The 24204-nt window shown below is 44.8% G+C and overlaps 1 long non-coding RNA gene across 1 annotated transcript; it reads right to left on the minus strand.

The window, feature by feature from the left end:
- Positions 1–1644: 1644 nt before the first annotated feature.
- LOC138285764 (uncharacterized) lies at positions 1645–19411 on the minus strand. The gene is made up of 3 exons (XR_011201641.1): positions 19163–19411; positions 3393–3429; positions 1645–2717 (listed from the first exon to the last, which is right to left on the minus strand). It is a non-coding gene; the product is annotated as an uncharacterized lncRNA (long non-coding RNA).
- Between the last annotated feature and the right edge of the window lie 4793 nt (positions 19412–24204).

Below are 24204 nucleotides of genomic sequence, written 5' to 3' on the forward strand. Positions count from 1 at the left end.
GAGACTTGTAATTTTATTTACTTCAGTATGAAACCAGGACCACACGTGCCAAAATTCTAAGGAAATACCAGGAGTGGACAACTACTCACGCATGAACCCTGATAGCTGTGGAACAGCAAAGCATGGTGATGGAATTATTTAGGCCGAAATTGCCGATTCCAGCCAAAACTGCAGCCATGCAACGTGCAAATACAAGTCTCGTCGTAAAATGGTGCAGACCTGGCCATACTGGGTAATTTTTCATATGGTTATCCCCCTATCTAATCCAGTCCCCTGCCACATTAAATGGGGAGTAGGGCAGACGGTGGGGTCGGGGTGCCATGCCCCACTCAGTGCTGTAGAAGGGGTGGGATGGGGTCTAGGCTGTTCTTGTGTCCTCTGCTTACACCCAGATTTGCAGTCGATTGTATTGTGTGCAGATTCACATCTGGTAAAATCGAGCCAGTTGTTCCCACACCTGGTAACCCCAGCTGCAGGAACATCGAGCCACTTGGAACTGGCCATCAAAGGTCTGTGCGTTTTAAAGGATACTTTTGTTATTTGCACATTTCTGACAGATAGTCCTTAACCTTGTAACAACTACATTTAAACTAGGCTTCTCCAACGAGTAGCTTGTAAGCTACAGGTAGCTCTTCATCTACCTCCAAGTACCTCTCTTGTGTGCAGCCCAGCCCACTAAATTAGAAGCATTTGTTTGATTTAATTAATATGTGCATCCCAAAATTGAAACCCACATTTTCGAGATTAAAATATGTTTATTTTCAGAATTCTTACGCTGATGTTTCATAAAAAAATTGATTTCCAAAATGTATGTCAAGCTGATATTTAAGTGTTAAATCATGCAGTAGTGTCATTACCTTGGTGCCATCTGCATTATAGCTATGGCCATGCTGGATTATCCAAGAGTATTGCAAATTTTAAAAACCTTTTTACATTACTGCTGGCTACACTGCCTGATGCACTGAGGTGATTACTGCTGGTGGGGGTGGCCACTAATGTAATCTTGTTGGATGTGGTCACTAATACAAAACGAATAACAGTAGCTCAGGATAATTTTCATTAAGCATGAGTAGCCCTTTTTACAAACAAGGCTGGAGAGCTCTGATTTAAACATTATTAAAACTTATCATTGCAAATGAAAACTTAAGAAAAAAAGATATGGGGACAGAATTGTAATGTATCCACTGGAATATTTTTCTAGCCAGAGATGCCTCACCTTTTGAATATTCCTCAGTCATCAGACTGGATCTAGACATTTTTTTCATAGTAGCTCTGCATGCCGGAAGGTGGCGCCATGATGCTCCACACAGACACAGTTATGCTCCGGAAATGACATTCAGGGCCTAAAAAGTGCCACTCCTGCGCACCATCAATTCTTTTCTTTCTGCACCTCTAGACACAAATCCAAGATGTCTCTCTTAGACTGCTTTTTATCAGCTATTTCTTCAACTTCTCCCACAATGCGCAAAGGATGTCACTACCTAAGAAGACAGGTTTTAAGCTCTATAAGGACTATCGCAAACATGTCTGTGATAGGCACCCACCAGATTTGCCTGTGGTTTCTGGAGCAGGGCTACGACTCTCTCTGAAACTCTTATCATACCTTGAATATGTGGATAAAACACTTAAAATAAAAAGCAAACGTTACCATCTAAATTGATTTTTATTGAAAGTCGTTGTAGAATGAAAAACAGTTGGTTATACCACAAGTTCTCCATTTGTGAAATCCATCAGTGCATCAATGACAGAGAGACATACAAGCATCTATTCTCCTTAAGGCTCCTACCTCTCCACCCTTCCCACTCTAAAAGAGCTAGCTCCACAGGACAAATGCTATATTTAGCTGACTGCTTGGAATACAATTCGAAGTAATCGTACTGATGTGGTCACTGGGAAGGAGGCCCTTGTAACAATGACAATACATTACCGTTAAGTCCCAGGCGCAGCTCTGCATAGTCGACATGGACATGCACAAAACTGGCAAGTGCGTAGCTGCCAGCCAAGAGTCCCCATCCTTTGTCTCACACCTTTAGTCAAACATGGCATTTCAACAAATACTACTTGCATTATGAGAGAAGGTGTTTGTTTTTTACATCATAAAAATGGGCTCAAAAAAATCTCTGCAAGCCAAGCGATTTTCTGTGTCACACGTGACATGGTGCCACTTGCCTTCTACTATGATGCTATCTCATGCTGGCTGCTTCAATCATGTCAAGGACACAATACTTTGAAAAATAGGTATGCAGCAAAATTTAGCAGTAGTGGGAAGAGTTAGTGACAAGTTGTGGGCTGAACATCAGTTTGAACCTACTAAGATTTTAAGATGCAATATACACGGTTCATTTGCGGCAGACAAAGAAACAAATGCAGGGATACTTTTGATCCCACACCACCTTTGCTTAATACACCGATTTGTTCCAATATCCTCAGACCAAATTGCTGGCCTAGACATCCGCTCTGCTTTCATTTTGAAGACCAGTCCCAGTTATCATAATGCCTTCATGTAAGGAGATGCTGTCATACAGATGTCTGGATAGCAGCAGAAGGTACCCTTGGCCCACACCAGCACCAACACGACACTTTACGAAGAGCAAGGTCAACTTCAGCAGTTCTTCAACTGGCAGCTTTAGCGGACACCTTCAACATAAAGCTTACCAATGAAGAACTGGCGCAGTTAGCCGGACCAACACAGAAGATCAGTGAAGACAAACTGACACCTGGGTAAGAAAAAAAAGTATAACATGATCAATATTAATTGGAAGAATGCATATTCAGTTCAGAAAGGGGGGGTGGGAATGGTCTACACCATTACTACTACCCACATCTTTATTTCTGGCATCGCTCATTCTTGCATCCAATTTACCAAACTGGGATTTGGAGAGGTCGTCCCTTCCCTCCCCACTTCAATATCATTCACCACTTCTGGCACAAGTTATGTTGACACACATACATCCCTAAAGTTAATTCAATTTATTTGAAATCATACCAATTCCCTCGTCCTAAGGGAGATCTAGTATATTAAATGAATGTCATAAAAATGTAAAAGGTACATAATTATATTGAGGGAAAGGGCTGAATGGAAGATATAGATATGTAGAGAGGCCTAGAAAGCGTGCAGCAAGTTCCACAAATATTACACCCACTTTCAAGAACACATCCTCTTTCTTTATCAGGAGGCGGAGTAGCCTTTGTTTGGCTAAAAGCATACCACTACATTTAAGAAGATCTAAGCTTATAGCCAATGCACTCGGCCATACTGTTCGCCACTGCAGCTATACCTCCCACTTACTCATGGTGTACCTTGAAAAGATACCCCACGCAATAGATCACAGGTTACCAGTGCTGGTCGTACAAGAGAACATTATTTGCTTTAAATAAAAGACTAGACTTACTATCAAATCTGCTGTGTTCAGCTCTAACCAATGTCTCCTGAAAAGGCACAAAAGAAAACATGTATTTCATACATGGCAGTTTGACAGCTGAGATGCAACTCAAACAAACAAATATTTCCAGACCCGGAGTCAGAAATAATGGACACAGATCTTGAAATACATTGTGGTACAAAAACCCACCCTGTCCATTGCTGCAATCTGAAAGTATGTGTTCCCAATGCACTGTATATTGTATATGTTTTAATAATCTCTCCTTATTATATTTATGACCATGATTCAGGCCAACTTAACATCCTTATTACACTATGAATGTTTGAACACTCTTGATATGTTTGGGTGACCCTTCTAGTTTATTTCTCCTCTGTGGCTGTCCCGTCTTTTTTACGGAAAATGTATTAGCCAGCCGGCCAGCAACTCTGATGGTGGGGAGGTAAAAGTGTTATTCTATTGGAATTAGCATGGCAGATTTAAATTAGGATGCTAAATGGCAACATTTTAATTTTTTGCTGCAGATAGAGGAAGAAAGTAAATGCAAGTACTTTAGTTATATGCAGGGCTACTGGAATTATATGGCAGGAAAATACATACGAAATTAAGAGGCAGAGTTGACCACTTTATGTTGTAAGAAAAGCCCAGTTATGAATTTACAATGCCAATAGCTCCAACTCAAGCAAAAGCGAGACCGACTGCATTGCAAATGCTTGTTTTTGCCTGTTGACAGGGCTGCAAGCCAAGCTTTTAGATGATATTGCACAACAGCCTCACACATACATTGACCTGAATGCAAATATTAATGACTGCTGGAGGGCCCCAAAAAGAGGCTTGGTTCAGTGGAGCCCTACAAAAAAAAAAAAAAAAAAATCAGATCTGTTGCAGAACAATCCATCAAATACCCAGTATGTCCTGCAGAGCCACATCATGAACAATCATACTGAATGCCAGTGCCTAATGCAACACAACAAGGAGTAAGATACAGCCTGTTCACAGCCATATCTAACCTGCTGCAGAGAACAGGACAGATTCCATCCAATGACAACATCTAAAGCCCAGATCTAAAGCCATGCAGCAAGGCACTGAAGAATCCAACCTCCGTACTCTACTTACTCCTTAGGTGAGCATCACCTTCGGTAGTACGATTCACTTATAAAATCACACTGAAAGGAGGAGCAGGCAAATACAACAACGTCAAATATATAATTTGATCCTATTTTTTGGTACAAAACTTGGAAGGGGCAGCCCTAATGAAATATCTCCCTTATGTACACCAAACAAGGATGCTCAGTTCCTTATATTAAAACTCTGAGCAAAAGGCTTCAGCACAGAATTGGCACTCAGACTCCATTACACCACCCATCAACCAGCGGGAGAGTAAGATGAAATCATAGCAAAGTTAAGGGATAGCAGAAGGCAAAATTTATAACAGCAAAATCCTCACATTACCTCTTACTGTACTGGGTGCAGCAATTGGAAACACTAAATGCTCACACAACATTTTGCACATTAACATGAAAACTAGAAGAACACTCAGCCACGACTCACTGAAGTTGGCACAGTCACCTAACATATGAAGGTTCGTATTTACACCACTGATAACACACCTACACTAGTCGAATCAGGCTCGAAGGAAATCTACAACCGTTTGGAAAGTGACTACAGTCAGTGCTGCAATGCCAAAACCGCAGCAGATTGTGATTACAAATGGCAATAACATAACCTAACAAAATCCCAGTTTACACTTAACAAACTGTCCTCTCTTTGCAACTTGAGTGTAGGGGCCATGATGAAATAGCTCCCTTATCTTCAAACGAAGAGTTATGCAACAAAAATACGAAATCCCATATTCGCTGTACAAAAATGCAGAGACGAGGGGAAACATATGTCAAAGAAATAGTCGTCCCTTTCCCATGCAACCCCCGACAAGTGATTCCCCGAATCCTCGTTATTTCACGGAGGTAGACACCACAATATCACTTACTCAGCCAAAGACTGGAGTAAGCAAGTCTCACAACATTGTAATGAGAGATCCAGCGTCTTCCTGTTTAAGTGGTGTAAAACTCTTGTCATTCAACAAGCAAATCTGATGCTAACAAAAGGAGAGCACTCTTCCCCACCATCCAACGGTGAGAGAATGAGGTCCCACACAACAAATAATGGTAGTGGCAGAGATGCCTTCAATTTAATGCTAGGCACCAATGTATTCCACATCTATCTTCCCAAAGAAAGTGGCTGTTGAAAAATACAAATTTACACTTGCCTTAGTGAAACAGGTTGTCCATAAATAATGGCAAGCAATACGACCCCTGTCATCCCCCACAAAGAAAAAAAAACAAGCAACTTCCTCATACTGTGGCTTACCTCGCACTGACCAAACAGCAACATACTAAGAGGCTTGGGGCCTGGGAAGAACGGAAATTAAAACACACTAACTTCATGAACAAATGGGAACTAAAGCACACTCACTTTGTTACGAAACTTGCAATAACAATAGTGAGTTCACTTTTGTGACAAGCTGTACAATGCTGTCTAAGTCTCCACAAGTAGACTTTTTTTCACACTTCCAGGTCCACCTCAAAATCCCAGGGGTAACATGACTACAAACAATACCGCCTCCCAACACTGCAATGGGATGTCCCCAAAAGATTAACATTTTCAAAAATGAAAGGCGGGCTGCCAAACTATTCATGTTTCCCATAAGCTTTGGTACCCTCCCCGCCAACCTCGGGACCACCCTGCATTCCGGAGGAAGCTCAAAACCTGGCTCTTCGAGCCACAGTAACCCCCTCCCCCTAGCGCCTTGAGACCCTCACGGGTGAGTAGCGCGCTTTATAAATGTTTTTTGATTTGATTTTGATTTGAACTGGACCAAAAGGGGAAGTGCCTTTGTGAGCAGTAACTAAAAACCGAAGCATGAGGAGAGACTAATATCATGATGTAGTACACCAAAGTCACAATGAAAGGTTTACGGTGCTCAAGCACCAGCAATATTCAGCTATCCTAGACCTCAAGCAGCCTCGGGCCCCCATCACGAATGTGTGCGCGCGTTTATATAGCGCGACTTATCACCCGTAATGGTATCCAGGCGCTATCTATTTGCACGGAGTGATTTGCCCAGAATCACGGGACATCGCGCCGAGGCGCGAACCCAGATCCCCAGCTCCCGAAACGGCTTTGTTGCCACTCAACTCAGTTCGGCTGCTCGGCACACACAACTCATGGAGTCCCATTTACTGATGTATCCTCCGTCCACTGCGTATCAGACAGTGACCACAGAAGTATGAAATCAACACTTCTAGACACGAAAAAGGAAAATAAACTCGAACGACCTTGTGTTGACTGGCCTGCATTTTTGGACAAGACAAAACACGAGCTTGTAGCTGCAGTACTGGCAAATGTCGCTACAAAAGGGCGCTGAAGATGTAACCCCTTTAACAGGTAGGCAAAAGACTATGAATGTAAAGTGAACTTTTCAATCAGTGGCTGTTCTGAAAATATGGCACGTATCTTGTACTTTTGAGCACCTACGCGCTACAGGCAGATCCAAGACAATGCGACCTGCCAACAGTAAAATCCCAGGTAACCACGGTATCACACAATAAACCGTGCTTGACATCCTCACCTCAGAGGAGGACACTGGATCCCTGAATCTCTATAGTCAGAAGCTAAAAATTAAAACCTCCATACAGCCATCAACAGTTTAGAGAGCCACAAGCCACGTCTTCAGCCACCCAAATGATGCCCAAACACTTTACAATCAGGAAACAGCCGGCATTTGAACAGTCTACTACCAGCCAAACCTTCCTACAACTAAAAGACAACCAATCTCATTGAAGCCAGACACAGAACAGCCAAACTTTACGCCCTAAACACTAGAGGCAAATTAGAGACAATCAGATTTCAGCAGCTAAATAGCATACAGTGGGACAGTCAAAAGTCCTCCAGCAGTTAATCCTTCAGCTAGTCAAACAACTCTACAGCAAAACCACTTTCGAACCATACAGCTAAAACTATAATTGATAGACCAGGCTGCCAAACTTCCAATGGGAAAACAAAGGACAACTAAACATCATTACAACCAGGCAGCAAGTGTGGAGAAGCAGTCGTCCCTGTTCTGCTATATTGCTTCACTGGAGAAGTTCCAACTGGAAATGGTGCAGCAGGATGGGATAGCACTGGGAGCCCAAGCCTGCTTAGCAGCTCTTGTCTTTAACCAAACTAACCTGCTCGAACCTGGTAAATGGATTAAAGACCTTGCAGAACGCTTCCCCTGTTACTGCAGTGTACATCTCCATACTGTGGGTTCAAAGACTGTAAATATGCAGTCTGTCCAACCAATCGTAGAGAGCCAGGGTAACACTACCATCTTAATTAATCTTCATGAAAGAGAATATCGCAAAGTCAGGATGTATGCGCTGTGGGTGTAGCTTTGTTGGATATTAATGGTGCATGCCTCATGGTTGTGTCATAGCAAGATAACCAGGACTTGTGACTTATGAGTGCAACCATCTTAGATGACTAGTCTGCACAGCTTGTAGGAGAAGCAATGTTAAATAACCAGTGATTGTACTTCATGGTAACATTCATCTCTGATAACACTGTGTATAATTCATGGATGTGTCAATGATGGCAAATCAGGGAGCCTACTTCACGTAAACCGCCAAGACCCAACCAGTCCAAGTCCATTATGGGTGTGTCTAGGTTAAATATTCAGGGTTTGGGCTTAATACATATGACTACTGTAGGCAACTTGGTTCAGTTTCTTGAGAATGATCAAGTTAGAAAATCTAAACACCTCTACCTTAGACGCCAGTGTAAATATTTAATGAGCATATTATGCAGAAAAAATGGATATGGTCATGTTAGATACTCAGAGTGCATGCGTCACAAGAAAAACCATGTTAGGTGACTAGACTGCAGTCTTCATGAATGTGGCACAAGAAGTTAGACAGAAGGTACCCTTTAGCAATTTCCTGAGTAGGTAACTAGGTTTCAAGTTTCACATGCCAAACCAAAGATTTCTGCAATGTTGATACCTTACATACCTAGTGTGTGTGTTTAATGGATTTAGCCACGTTAAATAACAAGGGTGCATGCCTTTTGGGCACACTCATGACTGATAATCAGGCTATACACATTAGTGGCACATTTATGTTGCATATCAAGGGTGCTCACCTAAGGTGAAAGACTAGGGTTAAGTAAGTACTGCAGCATCCCTACTCTGGTGACCTTACTGGTAGTACTCTTGAAATGGGAAGGAATACTGTACAGCCTTTCCCTAAACCCACAGTCCCAGCAATGTCTTACAAAAACTAAACAGCCTTACCAAGCAGCCAAGATTCGCAATATTTTGGCCCTTCGCCTCTCGTAATTAAGACCACAATATTTAGGCCCCTCAGCTGCAATACCCAGCAGAAATCCCCAATGTATCCCTGGCAGTCATAGCCACTTCACCATTCCAGCAAACATGACACCGATCTATAGACATGTTTTCTGTCAATTAAGTGACTAAAAATTATCTTCCCACAACAGAAAACCCAACACAACCAAAAGTCACAGATTTCTACAATTTCAATTCACATTTGGTAGCAAAGATCCCAACAACCCACTCCCACCTCAGCCCTCCCGTCTGACAACCAAGCTCCAGACTTATCCCATTACCATACAGCCAAGGCAGGCCACCAGAGGCAACAACAATCAACCCCCAAAATGACTGAACCCCACACCACTCTCTCCTTGCAGCCTTCTCCATGAGCAGAGAAGATCCCATATCTCCAGCATTTATCCCTTGGACAGCCAAAACCTCACCCTTCCTCCATCGCTGACTCCCAACACACCACACTTTTTCTCAGCAGCCAAGACCCAATCTTCTTGTTCCTGCAAACAGCATACCATGCACCCTCAGACCTCCTTACTTCCACTCCTGCAGTCTTGTCAAACGTTCGCCCTCATGAACCAAAGGTCCCACTCTCTCTCAGAACACGAGCCAACATTCCTCTTTAAACAGAACATGAGCCAGCAGTTCTCCCTAAACAACCAAGAGTGTAATACCACTTGCCACATGAACAGATGTTAAGTAAGATACACATATTCTATATCTCACTGTACAACGTTTATGTTGGTTATGGGCAAGGCTTGGCGTTGTCCTGTCTCTCATCCAATTTCCCCATTACCTCTTTTATCCCTACACCTCCTACAGGAGTTCAGCTGGCAAAATCGTACATCTAGTAGAAAGCTCGGAATACTCTTTAAGGGATCTCTAGTGATGCAGAGATTGCAAATGAGGTTCTTCTAACAATGGAATGCACCTCAGTGCAAGTACCACTAGCAGTTCCACATTCTTTACATGGGCATGTCCGGGCTTAGCACCATGGCCAAATTCGAAAAGGGTGACAGCTGTGACGCTTTGTCATGCTGGTTGCGTGTATGATCATCTGAAGGATGAAGATCCAACAAAAACATTAATTTGGTAAGTGAAGAGTTGTTTCACATTCCTAGGAAATAAGGGTGCACTGGGGAGACTGGAGAAAGAGTCACACACAAAGCTTTACATCCAGGGCTACTTCTTCTCTCCAGTGGAGGAGGGAGTAACCATGCAGGCCCACGAATATGATGAGCAGAAGATTTCTGTGGCCCTAGCCCACACCAGCATCAGGATGAAATCCTACGAAGAGCATGGTCAACTTCAACAGTTCTTCAACTGGCAGCTTTAGCAGACACCATCAACATAAAGCCTGCCAATGAAGAACTGGCGTAGTTAGCCAAGACACCTCAGCAGATCAACGACGGCATGCCAGCACCTGAGCAGGAAAGAAAGTTGATCACAAGGACAATTAATTGAAAAAACAATGTTCCGCTGTACAAGGGCACCAGTTCATGCTGTAGAGACCATTCAAAGACCTGCACCCTTACCACTGCCTGCAACTTTATTGCTGACATGACCTATACTTGTCGAACTCTTCGATTTTCTAAAAATGAACCAAGAAGCCCATTCCATTACCACTCCACACACCTCATTCACCATTTCATGCAACCCAGAGCCCAAGACAAATCACAAATGTACATATTCCTATCATAAAGTTTAATAAATCACACCCGTTTTAAAGAAGAACAATTCCTCCATCCAAAGGGACCAAAGCACACTTCATTTAGAAAAGGCCAATAGCTGCATACAGGGAGGGAAGGCAGATTTAAAAAATGTAGGTACTGTAATGAAGCCACATAGTATGGATCACACTCTGTGCATCTTACCTTCATTTAGAAATGCATCTTATTGTCTACTGTTAAGAAGAGTAGCCATGGTTTGGCTAAATGCACAGCTTTGGGGAAACTATGCTTATAGACCCCACCAGTGAGCTGTACCGATCACAAATGCAATCTCAAGTTGTTTCAAAACTAAAACCATCAGCTCCATTTTGTCCTGATCAGCTTTGGCTAATTTGTTAGCATCTAGAAGCACACTGCAGTCAAGAAAATGGTCCATGGACTGCCTTGGAATGAAGTAGGAGGGTGGGTGTGCTGGGACAGAAATATACCCAGCATGGGGTAAGGTTGTCATGTTTCCTTGCCCAACTGCGAGCATCTGGCATCTTGGTCTTTGATTTTGGCACCAGCCTCATGGTAATACAGTGCATGAGAAAAGGCTGTTCTTTGAAAGGAGAGCCATCCTGACCCTGTAGTGGTGCACAAAGCGTGCCCTCATTTGTCCTTTATTGGACTACCACCTGTCATGAGTTTAGCATGTAAACTATTTTGTGAATCAGTAGTTGTGACAAGACCGTTTTTATTTCTAAGTGTCATGGAAGTGGAATTCAACTAGGTCCTTTTGCCACAGGGAGCTGCTGGGTAGTCTACATGAGCACTGCCATTTGGTAAATGCTGCGAGTGAAGGGTGGGACTGCAGTCTCTGTTGTTCAGAGCGTGAAGGGTCCTTTAAGGGAGCCCAGGCTTTTTTCTTTTTTCCTGATCCCTGTTCAGACTGGATTGCCCAAGTGCAGAAAGCTCACACCTCTTTGTGTCCTTGTTGTGGGTACTACGAACTGGACAGGACACGGCATCACTCTACACAAACACTATGAGGGTCATTTTGACCCTGGCGGGCGGCGGGAGCCACCCGCCTGGCGGGAACCGCCAAATGGCCGCTCCGCGGTCAGAAGACGGCGGATGCCATTCTGGCTTTCCCACTGGGCCGGCGGGCGACCGCCAAAAGAGCGCCCGCCGGTCCAGCGGGAAAGGCCCTGCAACAAGGAAGCCGGCTCCGAATGGAGCCGGCGGAGTTGCAGGGGTGCGACGGGTGCAGTTGCACCCGTCGCGATTTTCACTGTCTGCTATGCAGACAGTGAAAATCTTTATGGGGCCCTGTTAGGGGGCCCCTGCACTGCCCATGCCAGTGGCATGGGCAGTGCAGGGGCCCCCAGGGGCCCCACGACACCCGTTCCCACCATCCTGTTTCTGGCGGTGAAAGCCGCCAGAAACAGGCTGGCGGGAAGGGGGTCGGAATCCCCATGGCGGCGCTGCAAGCAGTGCCGCCATGGAGGATTCCCCCAGCCGGGGGAAATCCAGCGGAAAACCGCCGGACCCGGCTGGGCGACCGCGGCTGTCGGAATTCAAAATGAATCACCGCCAGCCTGTTGGCGGTGCTTCAGCCGGCCTCCACCCTGGCGGTCATAGACCGCCAGGGTCAGAATGAGGCCCTATGTCTAGAAGAGAAACATGAAAGAAAAAACAACCCAGACCAGTGGTAAGAGTGCATATAGAGAATCCACATTCCCTCTCTGCTTTATCTGTATAAAAATGGCAGCTGCTGACCCACTTGTTGTTCCAGTTTCAAGTTCTCTTTGACATAAGAGGTGAGCGCTTCACAGAGCACACAGAGGACAGTTATGCAACCAGAGCTGGTGTATGCCCAACATCCAGCTTCCAAAAGGTGAGGGACATCGCTTGGAGTCTGACCTTGAAGCAAGATCGGTCTCCCTGTCCTGCAGCGCTGGGTGGTAACTTGCCAGAGAATAGAGAAAGAGTGCCAACCCATGTCGGAGAGGCTGACTGCCACAGCAAACCAAAGCAGTAGACCCTGGAGCTCAGAGTCCAACTGCTCAGAGAGACTTGAGAGAGGATGACCAGTGATCTCCTCAGACCATTGAATATTTTACTTGAAGAAGCTGCACCATGGTACTGCTGAAGCATGCCAGGGTGGACTGTGCTGCTGTGACTCTGAAAGTGGCATCCACCAGAACACTGTCCTGAAGTGTGTCCAAAGTACAATACGCCACTTGCTCCCTGTAAGTTAGCTGTACCATGGAATTGATTTGAAGTGTGTCTGACTGCAATGTGCTGCTTTGACTCTGAATATCTGTGCCCAAAGTGGACCAAGCCGGTGCAAGTCAGGAAGTGTGGCCGAAGCAGATTGAACCCACATGATGACCGACGGACCTGTGCAGATCAACTTTGAGTGGTGTCGGAGCTGCACCGCCAATGAGAAATACCTTTGGTAGTCTTGTGACCTCCAACTCCCGTCTGACTTACCCTGAACCTACAAGACGGCCTGCCAATGACCAGAGACTGCCAGTGATGCCAGACCCCATCTGACAGCCAGACTTTGCGTAGTCGTCTCCACAGCTAATGCTTCCAAGAACAGGACTTTAGTATCAATATACTTTAGCTGGTATGTCTTCCTCCCGCAAAGGGGTAAAGGGACTAGATGCTGACAGACCTGGTCCACAACAGGCAAGAGAAAAGGACTCGTATTGGTCAGATTAACAAACTGGGACTAAGACTGTAAAACTGAGAGCACAAACTCTCAGCGTTAGAGGTATCACTGCACCTGAACCTGCATTCTGCTGCATCTTATCTTACACCAAGTTAGAGGAAGGTGGTGGGGAAGGGGACCTTGAACCCTGGGGAGCAAGGCCCTGCTTCAGTCATTTTTGAGTGTATTAAAGTACTTTCTTTTTATAAAAGCAAGCGCTAGGTTGGACAATTATTGCCCATCCAAGTAATTGTTATTTTCCAGGCTTCATGCACCTCCACACTATCTCCCTGGGAAGCCTATGACTACTCACAAGTTCTACCACTGGGAGTCAGCTGCTGAAGGGGGTGTACTTGGCCCAGTTTGCAGAGCTATAGCAGGACAAAGTCCAGGACATCAGAGACAAATGGTCCCAAACCCTGTGGTTGAGGCCCAGTAGCCCGTTTGCCCCATTACCCCCCCCCCCCCCAACGGGATCTGACAGGGTGTTTTCAGTCTACTGGTAATACTGTAAGCCACGCTTCCAATTATAGACCAACAGTCTCTCAAACACAATATGCGGAATGCGCAATTGCAATGACTGCTAGAAGACCACAAAAAGAGATTGAGCCCAATTGTGCCTTGCAATAACAGGGTCTATTGTGATAACAGTCACCTTATGTTCTTCAAGCACCATAGTGTCCCATGCTGAACATTAATATGTTGCTGACCACTCTAACATGACAAAGGCTGAGATGCAGTGACTGTCCACAGCCATAACGAAAGTATTTGACCTAAAGTCAGGTTAGATGACATTGAAAAATCCGACTTCTTAGCACAGTCCACTAAAAGGGCAAGACAAAAAGGAAATAGATTGCGAATACAGCAACGTTAAAACCTGAACAGCATATTCATGTGCATGCTGACCCCTGTACACAAGTACAAGTAGGTGAATCTGATGAAAACGCTCCCTTGTGTATACCATACATGGAGAAAAACAACAGAGACTCAGACTCCTATTACCTGTACCAAACCTCAGCCCAATATAATCCGTAACAAAACTGACACCCTGTCACCACCCAATACAACCCCTCCATCAAACAACTATGCCAGGATAAAAAAAAAAAAAACACTGAAAAGCCTGGGGTGGCAGGGAATGGGTAGTTTGAAAACTGTTCTTCACATTCACACCGCTCCACCCAGCATAAGAGGTAGACACAAAACGATTGACATTGTCACCCATCTAAATAAATGAGTAGACCGAACTCAAACCAAACAGTTGAAACAACAGGTCCAAAATATGGACTACTCCCTTTATCACCAAGAAAAACTGGAGCCTAAAAAACAGAGCAAATGTCTAACATGCCAACACTAAACTCCAACACAACAGATAATAGCAGTGAAGGGGACCTCAAAATAATAAATTCAAAACTGGCGCCACCACACCACAATACTGCACAGGCATTCTGCCTTAAATAATCACTAAAGCAGACAACTTCCCAATTGCTCTTAATCAAATAGACTTTTCAAAACTAATAATAAGAGGAATACCAGATCCACCCATTTACTCTCAAAGACTGATGTGCAATTTATGGAATTCTCATCCTTACCTCCTACTTATTTCTTTCTTGCTTGGCTTTTTCTTGGGGTTTGATTTTGGGTATTTAGATGAGACTTTAGGGTTGACATGTATAAGGCACGGCATTTGGTGTCAGAGGTTTGCTGTAAGGCTTCTTATATCATTACTTGTCACTGTTGGGACAGGTTTGCTATTAGGGATGCAGGTAAAGACACTGAAGCCTGAAGGAGTGACAAGCGGGAGTGGGCCTGGAGAGTTCTCGAAGTAGGATTATGGCTAATGAAGGTGAGGTACAAGGACAGGGCTATAACGGGGTCTGCTGAAAAGGGAGGGGGGGGGATTGCAATATGAGGTTGGGGTTACTTGCTATAAAAGGTGGGGGCTGGTGTTTATAAGACTTTCAACATTTAATGAGGTTTGGTTAGGCTGTAAGGCATTGGCCGGGTATGTTTGAATTGTTTGAGCTACAGACAATTCTCATTGAAGCAATCACACAGAAAAGTGTCTGTCATTCTGCGCCATCTCACCCGAACGGGATCACATGGGCATGAAGTCAAACATCTAGTATTGGAAACAGAGAAGGAACTGGTAGGGACAGGCAAACTTACCCACAACCCAACGCTTGACAACTTCTTCCCTCTCCACATTTATACATGCAGCCAGATATCAGAGACGATGCACACCAGATACCCGACATGTTTAGAAACAAATGTTAGAATCAGCAAGTTGAAAACTAAGTCTTTCTATAGCCAGAAAGTCAACAACAAAATCACTCTACAGCAAAACCCCCTACAATCAGCCAGGAGTCAATCTGTATTGCAGCCGTACACCAGAACCCACATCCCCGCCACGTGACACGACCCTTCCTCAATACAAGACAGAAAAACTCTTACAGCCTAATGCCAGCCAAACACATCTCCCTATAGCTAGTAAGGGAAACCCTATTCCAAGTTCAAGCCAGACTGACAGAACTGTTAAAGTCAGGCGTTGGGTTAAAAAAAAAAAAAAAAAACTGTTAAACTATAGGCTACAATCTAGTATAGCCATCAAGACACCAGCACCCAAAGCAGCTCACAGAAGGACAGTCAAACTGCGCAACAGGTAATACAGCGGTCAGTTAAATCTCTTGAAAGCCATACTCGCATGAACCAAGTAAAACCAACCCCACCACTTGTAGACACCAGACAGCCAAACCTTCCAACAGTAACACTGTTGTCACTTAAACATCATTACTCTAAGCCTGCCAGTGTAGGGCAGCACTCGTTCCTCCAATTCTAGTGCTTCACTGTTGCAAGGCTTGGTTAAGTGGCTATTGTTTGTCTAACAGCACTGGGAGCCCAAGCTTGTTCGGCACTTGTTGATTTTACTGTATTTAGTTAAACTTGATTAAAGTAAGAGAATCTTAATATGGAGTTCCCTACACTGCTGTGGTTTACATCCCTACACTACTAAGGTGGGACTAAAAATCAGCATTCTATCCAACAAATAACGAACTCTGGCTCATTTGGAAGAGACGCTGGGTGCACTCTGACATTTTACATATACAGTGAGTACACTTCAAGGACACAACGTGGTAAATAGCCCTGGTGTACACACCGGGGTGTGACCATTTTAGATAACCAGCATGCACGCCTCATCGTTATGGCTACTCTTGATAATCAGGTTCTGTCCTTCAAGGGTACGGCCAACTTAGAAAACTGAGGTGTGCAACTCAGACAGGAAGGGAAGGTGGTGGCTTCACAGATACAACCATATTAAAGGGCGGGTAATTGTGGACGACGCCATTATGAGTTTAAACCAGGATACCTGCTTTGCTGGGACTAGCAGGATAGTAGCAGGCTATGTTATTTGTGGATGTGTTTAGGATAGATAACAAGGTCGTGGGCTCCATACACATGACTATTATAGGAGGATTAGTTAAGATCTGCATGGTCGTGTTGTAAAACCACGGTAAATCTTCCTTTTATGGTCAGGGGAAAACACAATGAGCATGAGCGAGTATGCTTAACAGACACTGTCACTTGCATGAAAGATAACCAGTGCGCATGCTTCAAAATCACAACGCTGCTATGTGACCAAAGTGCAGGCTTCTTAAATATATCCATATAGAATAACACAAGGGACGTGCCCAGTTTAGATACAACGAGATGCATGTTTCATGTACTGGAATACTTTTACCTGAGCAAGACCTGCACACTTAATGGACACCAATAACTTACATAACCACTCCACATGTTTCATGGGATTGAAAGGCTAAATAAACAGTTACAAGCCTTCTTTACACAGCCATAACCAATAAGCAGGATATGCACTTCATGGTGTGCATCCATGTTGGAAATGAATGGTATGGTCTTCATCAGGGGTCTCTGTTGGAAAAGCATAGCATGAGCAATTGTTTAATGATTTCACTGGCAGGGCGCTAAATGTGAATACAAATTCCAGTCTCTCCCAGAAGCCAATATCTTACCATAAACCAAAATAAGAACTTAACAATATTCCCAAACATCCAAGTCCTCAAAGATTTTCAACATTTTCCTCTCATTATCAAGACCTAGAAGCCTGAAACCCACTAATAGTTAAAGGCCCTCAGTCTACCCAGCAGATGAGACTCCATATAGCTGCTCCGCCCCCTCACTCAAGAGAGACCAGCAGAAAAGACCTCAACGTCCTTCCCCATAGCTACAAGACCCCAGTAATTTGTTACTGACAGCCAACAAGACAGCAAGGGCACCCAGCCGCACTGCTTTAATAATTTGCCTACCCTTTAGAGTCAAAGGATGCAAGTGATTTCTTTGCAGTCCCAAGACCTCAAACTCCACCTGTAGCAGCAAAAATATCACATTCACTTCCCCTACTTCCCAGACAGCTCAGTAACAAAGTTCTCATCAGAAGCCACTTCTTCAACCTCTCTCCCACACGCAGGCAACCAAAAGCAGGAATCCTACTCCCCAATAAGCTGTCAAAAGTTAAAAATTCACACTCTCTTCTACCGGCAATAGCTACCACTCCACTTCTCAACACCCACCTGCAAAGATTCTCCTCCCCAGCAGAGCAGCTAAGACCCAATCATCTTGCTCGAACAAGCTATATTCCAAACTTTCCCTTGCAGTTCCCCAAACAGTAACCAAAAGCCCAGCATTGTCTATGAAAAACCACAGCCACAACACACTCCCCAACAGACTCACCAACGCCAGGAAGGAAACGCACGAGCCCAGGATTATCCTCTCCCATTTGATTGTATTGAGAAAGTAAAAATGAAAATGGGTGTTACACAAAGTTCATCCTCTTCACAGCTTTTCTGAGTCTCCCTGCGCCACATCTCCTGCAGGCTATGGTATACGAGAAGAGGCCCCGGCTGCACCCTGCATGGACTAAAAAATGCCACACATTCCTGCCATGCCTGGGACATATGGTATGAATTCCAGGCCTCTTGGCTTGGCCGACAGCCCTGGTCCCTCCTCCAGCACGTCCAAGACTGGTTCCTCCTCAATCAAGGAGTCAGAGTTAAGCCCTCCTCCTACGTCAGGAACAGGCCCTGGGCTTTGCCCTCTGCCTCTTCATACCGAACCCGTCCACGTCCGGGACCTCCTCCTGCTCCAGCAGGAACCCGGTCACGACCGAGAACACAACCACCGAGGATACTTATCAAGCTATAGCTGCAACCTCCTCGGAAACCTGACCAAGAGTGTGCCACCCTTCTCAGCTGAGAGCCAGGGCGCGGCCTCCTAGTCTGTCAAAGTTGAAATGATGGTCTCTATGATATGCATACGTCGGATGAATTTGACGCTTCAAATGAAATTTGTTATACTGTCAGCTAACATGTCGGGAGAGTCATTCAGAGAACTGGCATACGTCGGATGAATTTGACGCTTCAAATGAAATGTATTGTACTGTTAGCTAATATGTCGGGAAAGTCATTCAGAGAACTGGCATTTAAAATATAGGATGAATATAGTGTCTGGTCCTCCAAATAAGGGTCCTGGGGAGCTACAGTTCTCCTGCTCCCCAGGAGCCTGGCCAGGGCTGCGCCCACCTCCTCCCTCAGACTGCAAAGCATGAATCAGCAGGAAGCAGAACAGTCACTGCCTCTGCCCTGGAGACAGATAATCAGCTTAGCTGCCTGAGCTGTCAGGGGAGGGGCAACTCCGAGTCACCACCCTACCTCTCTCCAAAATCACCCAGCACCCCGCAGCCTCCGTGTCCCCGCGCCCCCGCCACCCCTACAACGCGCAGCAGTGCATGGAGCCTATTTTACATACAAACTCCCTTACGCCTCGCAACGACCCCCACCGCTTCTCAACTTTTCCTCTAGGCAATCAAACTAGGCAACAACCCTACTAAAAACTTCTCCATGACCCCCTGCAGACCCCCAAAAAAACATACAGACCTTCTAACAACCCCAACCACACCCAACAGCGTCTGAACAACCCCGGTGCCACGCCTTACAACCTTCCACCTGTCTTAACCTACCGCGCAGCACCGCCTTCTGCCCGAACTCCTTAAACCTGTCACTTGGGCAGGGCGACACCCATCTGCAGCCCCGTCCTCTGCAAACGCCGGTACCTGCGAAGGAGAGCCGCTGTCGCGCCTGCAGCAGGTGTCAAAATGACACATGACAACCACCCCAAATCAGGCGGAGGATCGCGAATGCCACCTTAATTCGTGTCAGAAGGTTTAAAAAATCCGATTGCCTCTGGTTTGCTTTCGACTCTAACCAACTTCAATAAGTGAAGGGTAGAGACTAGTTCCCATTAGAGGAATAACCCTTAGCAACGACGTGGCCCCACGTGACCAGCACGTCACAGACACATCCCTTTGCTGTGCGTCATGCATAGAGTTACATCCCAGACCAGGAACCGGCGTCGTGCAATTTCTGGTGTCCCGTTGCATTCGTGCGCGCCCCTCCTCGCTGTGCTCGGGCTCCTCCCCTGCATTCACAGTTGGATATGTTCTTCACACTGCCTCGTCATGGAGAGTTTTATCCTAACCACGCCCCTCCTGGAGAACTGTGTCGTAACCACGATGTATATAACGTTTCACTCAGGCTTACTTAACGAAAACAAAGATACATAACGATTTTTCTTGGTGAAAAACACAATATTACCTCAATTTCCGCGAGTCACGGGTATGCACCGAGTCATCACTTTGTCTAAAAATGAAAAAAACAGCATGGCAGCCCTTAGCAACGTTGGGACTGTTTTTTTCTGTCATTAACCCACTTTGTTTTTTGGCGCTGTTTTATTTATTTTTTATTTTTTTGCTAAGAGCGAGTTCATAGATGCCCAGTACTGTCTTCTGTGTGACACTTTCACCCGGTTCTGGCTTTCTTTTTGCCAACGCTAGTTTGCATTTAAGTTCGTCAGAGAAAAATATCGGCGGTTTGTTCATGTTTTAAGACCCTGCAAATGACCAGACTTGATTCTTGAGTAGAACTTAAATGAAATCCACTGTATTCATGTTTTTAACAAGCTCTTTCTGTTTTTGTTAACTTTAATTATCATTACCTCGTCCCAGTCAATACTTATGAGGTGAACTCCACCTCAACCAGGAGAAAATGATAGGAAGTGGTGGGGTAACACCACCCAATCTAGGGTAAACACCCTTTCTACTCACATCTCTTCTTTACCATACCAAGCCACATGAAGGCCAACTCGCAGGGTAAGTTGTAATGACTGTGACAAGGACAAAAGGGAGAACAGATAATCAGTGCTTTAAATGGAAACATAGAAGTGCAGGTACTCTGTACTAGAGTACCTGCTTGTTTCTGAGAAGTGCCGGCACTCTCCAATTAAAAGTATTACGTTTTTGTTGAGAGATGCCGATACTCTCCCTCTCAAAAGAAAAAAGTGCAGGTACTCAGTACCGGAGAGTACCGACCCATTTAAAACACTGCAGATAATAAAATATACTGGTAAGCGGGGCCAGGCTGGCTGTACCGGGCATCAGGCGTTTTCCCCGTGAGCAAGGAGCGGGGGGGGCTGATTTTCACCTGCTCAGACTATCCTCATTAAAGGGTGAAATGGATACAGTTACTCCAGGAAGTGCAGTGAAAATACAAACCCCACACAGTCGAACAGAAATGCCAGAGGCTCACTGCACTGGGCACCTCTGGAAGACAGTCAACACATTGTCCAGCCCATGAGAAGCTCTCATGGTGTCTGGTACTGCGGAGTAGCTTCATTTCGAGGTCAGACCTCCCATGATGCTGAAGTAAGGCCAGGAGTAGAATCTTATTCCCAGAAGTCTTCACAGAGGAACATTTGACGAAGTCTTCACTGTGAAAATCTGCCATTTGAAAAGTGCAGGTAAAAAGCCTTCTCTGTAAGATTTTTCATTTTAATAAAACATCAGTTCTAAATGTGAAGTTTGCACTGACTGGATTGTGCATGAGAACTCTGCTCTCTAAATGAGCAAAGTACACATTTAAGTAAACTCATTACCTACGTATCTGCATTAGCTCCCTAACGTCCTGCACACTGACAAAAGGCAAGAGAATGAAGACTGTGAACCTGTCACTCCTCACATATGCAAATCGTTCCCCAGTCACCTTTGCACTGAGTAAAAGAGGGGGAGAACATAGGAGAGAATGGAAACGGGTGGAAGGGAGACAGAGAGGAGGTAGGGTGAGAAAAGGGTACTAAGGAGGAGTAGAAGGGAGAAAGTAGAGAGGGAAGGTAGCAAGAAAAATGGTCAGAAAGAAAGGAAAAGGAGCAAAGGTGAAAAAAGGAAAATCCAAGAGATGATTACTCAGTACAGGAAATAAGGGAAGATAGTGAGGGGGGCAAGGAAACCAAGATAGGCAGAGAAAAAGGGGACAAAAGAAGATTGAAATAATAAGAAGGGAACTAGAAAGACAGCAAAAGTAAGAACGAGTGTGCATAAGAAAGGAGGGGCCAGAGGGTAATCATGGAGACATTGTAGTTAGGTGATGGATCAAGAGAAAGAATGAGCGGGCAGAAGAAAGAAGTAGTGGGGGGGGAGGTGGGGGGGAAGATGTGAAAAATTGTATTATGCGGAATAACAAATTGCAAAATTCACCATTTTCCCTTATTTGTCAGAAAATGAGTGACAATCCCCTCAAACCTGCTCTGTTGTGTTTGGGCTCGCTTGCTTCGTCCTATCTCTATGCATTGTGGGGGCTGGTACGACAATATTTGCCAGGGCTGCTTTTGGTTCTCCGTACAACCCTGCTGGAAAAGTAACTGGGCATTATCCCCATGTCCCAGGTCCTCGTCCCAGCCATTACTCATGATGCTTACCCAAGCAAAAAGCTGGCCTCCATGACCAACAGCATCTGAATAAAAAAACAGTAACACCTTACATCAGCCCTGCTCACCAAAGTCCAATCAGTGTCACAACAAATAAATAAAATCATGTGGAAAATAATCTTTCAATACATTTCCCCCAAACAATTTACACTCTCAATCCAATAGTGTTTTACAAATGTTTGACCTGAGGCCCAAGTTCAGCTCTGTAGATTTCTAACAGGGGAATTCTCTGGGCTTCTGCCACTCCTCTAGTGGATCTACCTTGAATCCCTGTAGGAAGAGAAACTTTAGACAAAGAATATGCCAACACAACAGTAGATCTAATCCATCTTCTTAAAGTAACATTGGAACCGTTGTGAATCTGGTTAACATTCATTAGTTATAGAGAAATATTCAGACTTCCTCTATCCACAGACCTTTGAAGGTAAATTTCAAATGCTGTTTTAACATCCAAAAAATTGAGAAGTTCCTCATCCTTGGACAAGGAGAAGGAAAGAACACAGGTAGAAATACATTGTTCTTGTTCCCTGTGCATTTTTGATGATATCTTAGGACAGAAAGCCTATGTTTAAACAAGACTCCATCCTCCAGAAACTTTAAAAAAGGAGTTTTGCATAACAATGCCCCCAGCTCCATAGTCCCCTGAGCAGAAGCAATAGCCACTAGGAATGCTTCCTTAAAAGATAAGTACTTTAAATCAACATAAACCAGAGGTTGAAATGGAACGCCATGCAGCGCTTCCAGAACTAAAGGCAAACCCCAGTGGGGAATTGAGGGTCAAGTCAGTGGTCTAAAGATAGAAACACTGTTTAAGATTAAGACTGCCAAATCAAAGTCATTGCTGGAATTCGACTAGGGTTCCCAGAAAGACCTTATTGTCGCCCACTGAGCTCTTAGCATAGTTACAGCCAAAACATTCTTGAAAACAATCCAGCAAGAATAGCAAAACTGACTGCAAAACTGAGGAAATGTCACACTGGACATCTGAAAAGGATCCAGAAGCATACCATACATCAAAATCTCCCCAATGCCTGGAGTACAACTTTATCATAGAGGGCCACCTAGAACCATGAATAATCTCAGCAAATTGCTGAGGCACCTGTCTTCTCTGAAATCCAATCCTCTCAACCTTCAGGCCTAGAAAGCCAGTCTGTGAAGAGGAAGACACCCCACGGATCTGAGAGGGAAGGGATATAATGGGATTCTCCAGGAAAGAAGAACAACCAGGCTCTTTAAGAGAGAAAACCAAGAGTGTCTTGGTCAAAACTGGACCACCATTACAATTTCCACCATCCCCCTCTCTCTCTCTCTGGACTCTTAAGAGAAGTAGAGGTATGAGAGGAATGGGTGGGAATGCATATAGAAGTTGAGGAGGCCAGATGATAGCGCATCTACCACCTGATCTTCTGGATCCTGAGAGAAGAACCTCAGAAGCAGAGACTCTTCACTGGTAGCAAACTGGTCTGAAAATCATTCCCCGAAACTCTGACATATTTGAGAGAATACTAGAGGGGAAAGGACAAGATTTAAGACAAGAAGAAGACTATGCTTAGTCTGTCTGCTACTGTATTGTCTTCCGCCCAATGCAAGTTGCCTTCAGGGAAAGAAGGGGCTTCTCTGCCCACACTCCAATCCTCAAGGCACCCAGATTGAGAGAGGCAAGCTTTGTCCCATCCTGTCTGTTGACATACAGCAGTACTGTCATTTCTGTCCTGACCATCACATACTGATTCAAAATGTCCCTCCTAAAATGTAACAGCGCCTGGAAAATTGTGAATACTCTTTCCAGCTTGATGTTCATGTCTTGTCCTTTGCAGACGATCTCCCCTGAGCACCCTTGCTCCCCAAGGTTGCACCCTAGCTTAAAGTAATGGCATCTGTTGCTATGACAATCTCTGGTAGAGTACCAAGCAGAAAAACCCTCCTCTTTCAACCACCAATGTAGTTGACTCTTGATCAGATCGGTCACTTGGATACTCTTCTCCAAGTCCATGGAAAACAGTCTCCAATACTTTGCTGAATGAGCCAACAGTGGTCTCATATGAAACCTTGCCCAAGGGACTAGAAATACACACACGGCCATTTGACCCTGAACCTTTAGCCACCATCTTGCTGTTGCTTCTGTACAGGATAATACAGAAAGAGAGAGTTTCCGCAGATTCAACACTCTCTCCTCTGAAAGAAAGACCATGCCAAAATCCATCCTGAAATGAGCTCCTATGTAAGTTCTGCTCTGTCCGGGGA

The sequence above is a fragment of the Pleurodeles waltl genome, chromosome 3_1 (genome assembly GCF_031143425.1).
Source record: "Pleurodeles waltl isolate 20211129_DDA chromosome 3_1, aPleWal1.hap1.20221129, whole genome shotgun sequence".
Classification (NCBI taxonomy): domain Eukaryota; kingdom Metazoa; phylum Chordata; class Amphibia; order Caudata; family Salamandridae; genus Pleurodeles; species Pleurodeles waltl.